General features: G+C 37.6%; 1 pseudogene; it reads left to right on the plus strand.

Annotated features, from left to right (window-relative positions):
- LOC107702664 (constitutive coactivator of peroxisome proliferator-activated receptor gamma-like) overlaps positions 1-7,939 on the plus strand; it is an 18,616-nt pseudogene that overhangs the window by 9,999 nt on the left and 678 nt on the right.

Raw genomic sequence — 7,939 nt, forward strand, 5'->3', positions numbered from 1 at the left:
TATTTTGTAAATTTCCTACCGTAAATATATCAAAACTTAATTTTTGATTAGTAATATGCAATGCTAAGAACTTCGTTTGGACAGCTTTAAAGGCAATTTTCTCAATATTTTGTTTTTTTTGCACCCTCAGATTCCAGATTTTCAAATAGTTGTATCACGGCCAAAACTAACAAACCATACATCAAAGGAAAGCTTGTTTATTCAGCTTTCAGATGATGTATACATCTCCATTTCAAATAATTGACCCTTATGACTGGTTTTGTGGTCCAGGGTCACACATGTGAACGGCGGTCATTTCACCATCAACATCTGATCATGCAACACAGTTTGTCTGCTGTCATCAACTCAACTTCAGTGTTGTATTTCATACAAGTGTATAGAGAACTCAACACTTCAATAAACTAAAGCGCACCCGTTTCCTTTCTGAAGCCAGATCCTTTTTTATTTTTCAAAAGCACTGAAGGCAAATAATTTTCATGGCATTCAGCCTGATCACAAGGCTGTAGTTTGCCATTAATGTTGAGCTGCGTGTCCTCAGGGGGTCCAGCGGTCCTTCAGGCATCTGGCTGGAGCAGCTCTCATTGTTCACTGTTGAAATGCTTGCAGAGCAGCTGCTGTTCTGGTTTGTTGTACCACTCTATACCTTTACAGCAGCAGGGTGGCATCAGCATTGTCCCGAGGCCTATTGACTTCCACGCTGAGCAATTAGCGGCTTTAAAGGTAATAATAATAATAATAATAATAATAATAATAATAATAATTCATACACAATGGGTTTTGACAATATGTTGAATTTGAAACCAAGCTACTGTAAAAATGGTGTGGTTTAAAGGAACAGTTCGATCACAAGAGACATTATGTAATCATTAACTTGTGTCATTTCCAACCTGTATGACTTACCTTCATCCGTAGAACACAAAAGGAAGAGTTTAGCAGAATGTCCCAGCTGCTCTTTTCCATACAAAAACAGAGATGGCTGCCTAACACTGTCAAAAAAAAGCATAATGGATCGGTAAATGTGATCCCTTAATATGAATATTTAACTAATTTCAATTTTATATTTTGTTTGCTGAAAATCTGTTTATTTAAATTGTGGCAAATTGTAGTTAGTTACGAGAAGTGCGCCTACCACTATTGTTTGGTATGTCAATCTTGCCGTCAAATATGTGAACGTGAAATACATTTGGGAGCTGCAGTGCAGGTTTTTACCAAATACGGTTTGGTTTCATTCTCACACAAAGGTGTCACATAACTTCAGAAGACATGTTTTTTTTTTTTTTTTAAGGTGTGGTCACATTTGTGAAATTTCGCAGGTATAAAATGTTACATTGCCAATGAGTGTAACGATGCATGAAGCACCGCTCAGAAGTCACTTTCAAACCAAGCAGATTTCTATTGGTCAACACAACAAATTTGCATGACCAATATGGCGAAATATGCACTTGGAACATTTTTCACCCTTAATTTTCTCATACAAAGATATTGCATGACTTTGAACGACATTAAATATAGTTTTAGCAAACACTTTTGTTAATAGTTTAGCAATCCATTAAGCACCACTCACACAGAAGTCATTTTCAAACTAAGAAACTTAGTTGAGGTCAGTGCAGCTAATTTCCTTCACCAAGTGAAATCTGCTTGGGGAACTTTTTCACCCGCACACGAGATCCCAAGTGAAATGGCTGGATTTTGACTGAACACACCTTTACAAACTACTGAGTTTTCATAGGTTTTTTCTTATGTGATTCTATATTCCCTCCCCCATGTTGTGGACCCTAGGGCCATCCAGCTCGGCTCTCTCTTTGTGCGGGGTCTGACCTACCTCATCGCAAGCCAACAGTGCTTGTGGTTTCCCTTTCCCAATGGGTGAGCTCATGCCGTGGAAGACCATACTTTTACGTGTCTTTTTAAGCGGTTTAATCAAAGCTGGTCTACTTCATCCTGCTCTCTAAACCTTATGCATAACAGTGAATGTGATTAAATGCTCTCGTTTCACTGAAGAGGAGGAAGTCAGGCCCGTGCAAACAGCGTAATATTTCAAACGGTGGCCTGGCTCTCAGTCTGTGCGCCTGGAAGGCACGGGCAGTGGGCTGCTGCTGTCACTTCGGCTTTATCTCCAGCCTCCCTTTTGTTTGCTTTAGTCTAAGCTGTGTTTGAGAGCAGAGATGTTTTTTTTTTTTTTTAAGGTGTGGTCACATTTGTGAAATTTCGCAGGTATAAAATGTTACATTGCCAATGAGTGTAACGATGCATGAAGCACCGCTCAGAAGTCACTTTCAAACCAAGCAGATTTCTATTGGTCAACACAACAAATTTGCATGACCAATATGGCGAAATATGCACTTGGAACATTTTTCACCCTTAATTTTCTCATACAAAGATATTGCATGACTTTGAACGACATTAAATATAGTTTTAGCAAACACTTTTGTCAATAGTTTAGCAATCCATTAAGCACCACTCACACAGAAGTCATTTTCAAACTAAGAAACTTAGTTGAGGTCAGTGCAGCTAATTTCCTTCACCAAGTGAAATCTGCTTGGGGAACTTTTTCACCCGCACACGAGATCCCAAGTGAAATGGCTGGATTTTGACTGAACACACCTTTACAAACTACTGAGTTTTCATAGGTTTTTTCTTATGTGATTCTATATTCCCTCCCCCATGTTGTGGACCCTAGGGCCATCCAGCTCGGCTCTCTCTTTGTGCGGGGTCTGACCTACCTCATCGCAAGCCAACAGTGCTTGTGGTTTCCCTTTCCCAATGGGTGAGCTCATGCCGTGGAAGACCATTGATGGCCTGCTCTTCCATTCAAAGTATCTGCAAGCCCACTCAGGCTGTCCGAAAGAGGAGCTTCTTGAAGGAAATGTAAGTACAGGAAAATGCTGTTGACCTTGTTTATACTTGGTATTAACATCCATCTTGGATAATCCGGTCTCAAACGGTCAGTTGAGACAGATACTTTAATTTTGTTCTCACCTCAATGTGACTTTTCGAAGCCACAAAGAGCCTTGTTTTAGCAAAATGTTTGCTTGACAGGTGAGTGGGCGGTATTTTACTGTTGTCTGGGATGCATCATAATAAATTGGTATTTGTACTAGAAATGCAGTGCATTTCTGACTATCTTTGAATGTGGTTTGAGCAGTTCACAAAATGTTTTAGCTCCACTTGTGGTCGGATCACCAGAGACTTAATATCACGTGTAAACAGAACCTAGCATGATCCTTTTTAAACAAAATATGTTGAATATGTCATGATGAACTATGCAGCTCTACCGAAGCCTATTAACATGCTAAATGAAAATCAGGTCATAGTATGGGCCACACATATTTTGTTTACTGGATTTTGTTTAACTTTTGTTTATATGTCTTTGGTTTACTGGAAAACAGTTACAGAATCTCTTTTGTTTTTGATTGCTGTAATGTTTTTTTCCGGAGCCAAGGGACCAAAACATCTAAATAATTTTTTTAACCCACACATATAAACATGGGCTCATAATTATAAATGCAGTCACGAACCAAGTCTTCATGGAGGTCTCCGTACTGTAAGTCACTATGACCTATTTTGTATTTATAATGGCCCCAAAAATACCTGAAACACATAATAATGTCTGAATACATCAAACCAAGTGCACATCTGCATTCAAATTCTCTTTTCTCTTTTCTTTTTTTTTTTAATAAATGCAATTAGATATGACATTCATACATCTTTAAGAGTGTCCTTTCAGGACGACTGGATGGATTTGGTCATTTATAGATGCACATACTGGATTGAGATTTTGAATCTGTCATTGTATATGCATTTAATATCTGTTTTGTCTGTTGTCTTTTAGTCCTCTGGGTTGTCTTTGTTCATGTCCGTCACAGAGCTGCTGCTGGAAGCCTGCAGGAGGCGCGGCGTCCTCATCCACAGCCTACAACACAGAGATGGTGCAGATCACTTTAAATTTGCTTATCCCTTTCATATACAGCACTTTACTTCATAAGAATGATTTTTTTACATCATTTTTTACATCATTAAATTAAACGTAAATTGTAATGGAGCTGAGAGTAGTTTGACCAGAATAATTTAATAAACAAACAGGCAAGGGCTGTTGCATTCATAGAAATGTTTGAATGATAGACGTTTGAATTCTGTGGCGTTTTCGCAAGCACTGATTCCTTGTTGACCTGGTTGTGACTCAAATGGAATACATGCTGAGATGCCCAGGTTACTTGCAGATAAACAATAGCCAGCAGTCTTCATAACACCCTCCATCTGGTCCGTGACAGTGGAAACACTCTGTTTGGCCCACCAATGGCGCTTTTCCACTGCGTGGTGCGACTCGATTCGGCACGGCTCGGCTCGGCTCGGTTTGCGTTTCCACTGCAGTTTAGTACCGCTTTAGAGTGGGCGGGATTATTCACATGTCGTTATAGTTGCGCCGCCTCTATTGCCGCGACTCCTGAAAAAAGTTTTCATTCCGTGTCGCCCCATCAAGCTCTAGCTGGATCCGCTCTTCTGCTATCAGCGAGAGGAACGTCTGTACTTCCTCAACAGACCACAAAACAGCCATTTTTTGGTTGTTAAAAAAAGTTGCGCTCGTTCAAAACAGTTGCGTTCGATCCTTCGTTGGCTGTGCTGATTTAAATCTAGTGGTTCTGTTGTGTGTCTGTGTCATAAGTTCAGTGACACAGGTAGTGACGATTCTCTCCGGCCAATCAGTGATCAGCAGAGATTACACGTTTTGGTAACGGTACGGTTCACTTGGAACCTCAACCGAGGTGGTACAAAAAAAAGTACCTGGTACCAGGCACTGTACCCAGTGGAAAATCCCCCAAAAGTGAACCGTACCGAACCGTACCGTGCAGTGGAAAAGCGCCATATTTTAGAATGAGGTATGGAAGCCCGTTTCCGCCACTGAAAAAAAAATAAAAGGTTATTGCGACTTTTTATCTCACAATTCTGACTTTTTCAGAATCTCAGAATTGCATGATATAAACTCACAATTGCGAGTTATAAAGTCAGAATTGCAAGATATAAATTTGCAATGTCTAGAAAAAAAAAGTAAGAATTGCGAGAAAAAAAGTCAGAATTGCAAGATATAAACTCGCAATTTCTAGAAAAAAAGTCAGAATTGCGAGATAGAAACTCGCAATTTCTAGAAAAAAAGTCCGAATTGCAAGAAAAAAAGTCCGAATTGCGAGATAGAAACTCGCAATTTCGAGAAAAAAAGTCCGAATTGCAAGAAAAAAAGTCCGAATTGCGAGATAGAAACTCGCAATTTCGAGAAAAAAAGTCTGAATTGTGAGAAAAAAAAGTCAGAATTGCGAGATAGAAACTCGCAATTTCGAGAAAAAAAGTCTGAATTGTGAGAAAAAAAAGTCCGAATTGAGAGATAGAAACTCGCAATTTCGAGAAAAAAAGTGTGAATTGTGAGAAAAAAAAGTCCGAATTGCGAGATAGAAACTCGCAATTTCGAGAAAAAAAGTGTGAATTGTGAGAAAAAAAAGTCCGAATTGCGAGATAGAAACTCGCAATTTCGAGAAAAAAAGTCAGAATTGCGCTGTTTATATCTCACAATTATGACTTTTTAACTCGCAATTGCGAGTTTATATCACGCAATTCTGAGAAAAAAGTCAGAATTGTGAAATAAAAAGCCGCAATTACCTTTTTATTTTTTATTCAGTGGCTTAAACGGGCTTCCATATCGAAGGGATGTTTTGTCATAACAAAAATAATTCTGGGTTACTTTTTATAGGTTGCAGTCTATATTAAGTAACATAACAAGACAACAAAATTATAACGTCGTAGCTGTTACAAACTCCTTGAGCTACTTTTGCTTTTTACCGCCATCCAGAGTTTTGTGGTTCTGTCCTAAGATTAAAAGAGACCTTATGGTGAAATTGTCTCCATCTGGTTTCCCTCTTGATGTCGACCAGCTCATGAACTGCTCATGTTGTGTCTTAGAGGCAAATAGGCTGCTTTTTGTCATCAGTTATTTTAGTCCGATTATGGGAGAGTGGCCCAGTGCCTGTGTTTTGAATCTCAAGATTTGTCCTGTTAGATTGATGTTCTTTTGTTTAGAGTTTTTTGGTCGTCTGGAATTCCAGCTAGTTTATTTTGTCATATGCTGTTCTTAGAGCATCTGTTGTGCACAACATGTTTTCTAACTTCAAAACAATCTGAACACTCGACTGTGGGATTTTGTAAGAAATGCTCGTTAGCCCTTTCAAAACATGGTATGGAACTCCTAAAAGATTTTTTATTCTTCAGTGAAAGGATGTGCCAAAATTTGAGCCATGTTTAAATTGTGATTTTGTATTTTATAAATGAGAAAAATAATTAAATTATACATATTTATATATATACAATGAAAAATACTTCTAAAGCATTTATTAATCTGAGTTAATGTTGATTCCAACATTTACTAATACATTAATAAAATCATCTATTAATGTTATTTATTGGATCTGAGCTCACATGGACTAACAATGAGCAGTTGTATTTTTATTAACTAACATTAACAACGATGAATAAATACTGTAACGATGTATTGCTCATTGTAAGTTAATGTTAGTTAATGCATTAAATATAGTTAACAAACGGAACCTTATTGTAAAGTGCTACCTAAAATGTTGTAAATAAAAAATTAAAGTAAATGCTACAATGGTAACTAGGTAGTTTGAGGCCAGAATATTTAGTTACTTATAAATAAAATGATAATGAAATTAAAGATATTTGTATGATGTTTTTTCTTATAATAACGTGCGGAAGTTGAATAGCTCCAGATCGATAATATATTTTGCTTTTCATTTTAAAATGTTAGGTTTTTTTGCAAAGGGAAAAATCATTTAGTAACAGGGTTGACTTCAAAAAGTTCGGCACAGATAAATATTTTAGATCATTAGTATAGTTATATGCCATTATTACTGTAATATTTATTATTTTAATTGCTAACTATAGTCAAAAAATTCACAAACTATGAGGTGGGATCATTTTAGGAGTGGATTCAGATATTTGATGCGTCTTGTCTAGCTAACTATCTAGTATTTCTTGCAACAATAAAACATGGCATTTATGCCTCTAATGCTTAAAAAAGAAGTAGTGGAACTCCAAACTCTAAAGAGTGAAAATTTAAAAAAGAAGCAAAATCCTGTCATCGCTCAATTGCCCTGAAAACCAAAACTAGACAGCTTGACTTTCTTTTCTCATTTCTGTTCTGCTTCCTAAACTTTGCCTCTTTTCCCTGAAGTTAATTCACCCCATTATTTCCCTGTCACTAAAAGGATTGTTTTGAATCTCAGAAGGTCTAAAGTGTCAATTGCAAGAGGCTGTCGGGGGTAGACATATAAAAAAAAGTCTGGTTGTAATTTATGTGCGTTTGAGGCAGTAATCATTGCCTCGGTCTTTTGGGGACGTGGTGGTGAAGTTCAGGCTTCAGAATTGTACGTTTTATGTTTCCAGTGATGCTCCACTGCAAATACTAATTGTGAGAGAGTCAAACCTCCAATTAAAACTGCATTTAAATGTTTCTTTTATTGCCATAGCGAGACCCGTGGAGGCTGATGATCTGCTTCGAGAAAGAGGACACCAGCTCCATCACAGCACACGGCAGAAGTTCAGACAGCAGCCCAGAGCTTCATCACACTACAAGCACGGTATACCACAGTACACAAGACAAACGCTGGCATAAACACAGTTAGGCATATAAGAAAAGATCAAAGCTTGTATGGTTTGTTTGATATTTTATATTTTGTCTATTTGGAGTTTTAAAGCTGTAATAAAAGCATAACATCTTCCATAGGTTATAGACCAAGACATCCAAAGAGAGGAAGGTATCGCCTCACACCACGGTGAGCTCTGTGCTTACAACATAACCCAATATTTATTTATCTATCTATCTATCTATCTATCTATCTATCTATCTATCTATCTATCTGTCTGTCTGTCTGTCTGT

This window comes from Sinocyclocheilus anshuiensis, unplaced genomic scaffold, assembly GCF_001515605.1.
Source record: "Sinocyclocheilus anshuiensis isolate Anshui unplaced genomic scaffold, SAMN03320099.WGS_v1.1 scaffold6, whole genome shotgun sequence".
Lineage (NCBI taxonomy): Eukaryota > Metazoa > Chordata > Actinopteri > Cypriniformes > Cyprinidae > Sinocyclocheilus > Sinocyclocheilus anshuiensis.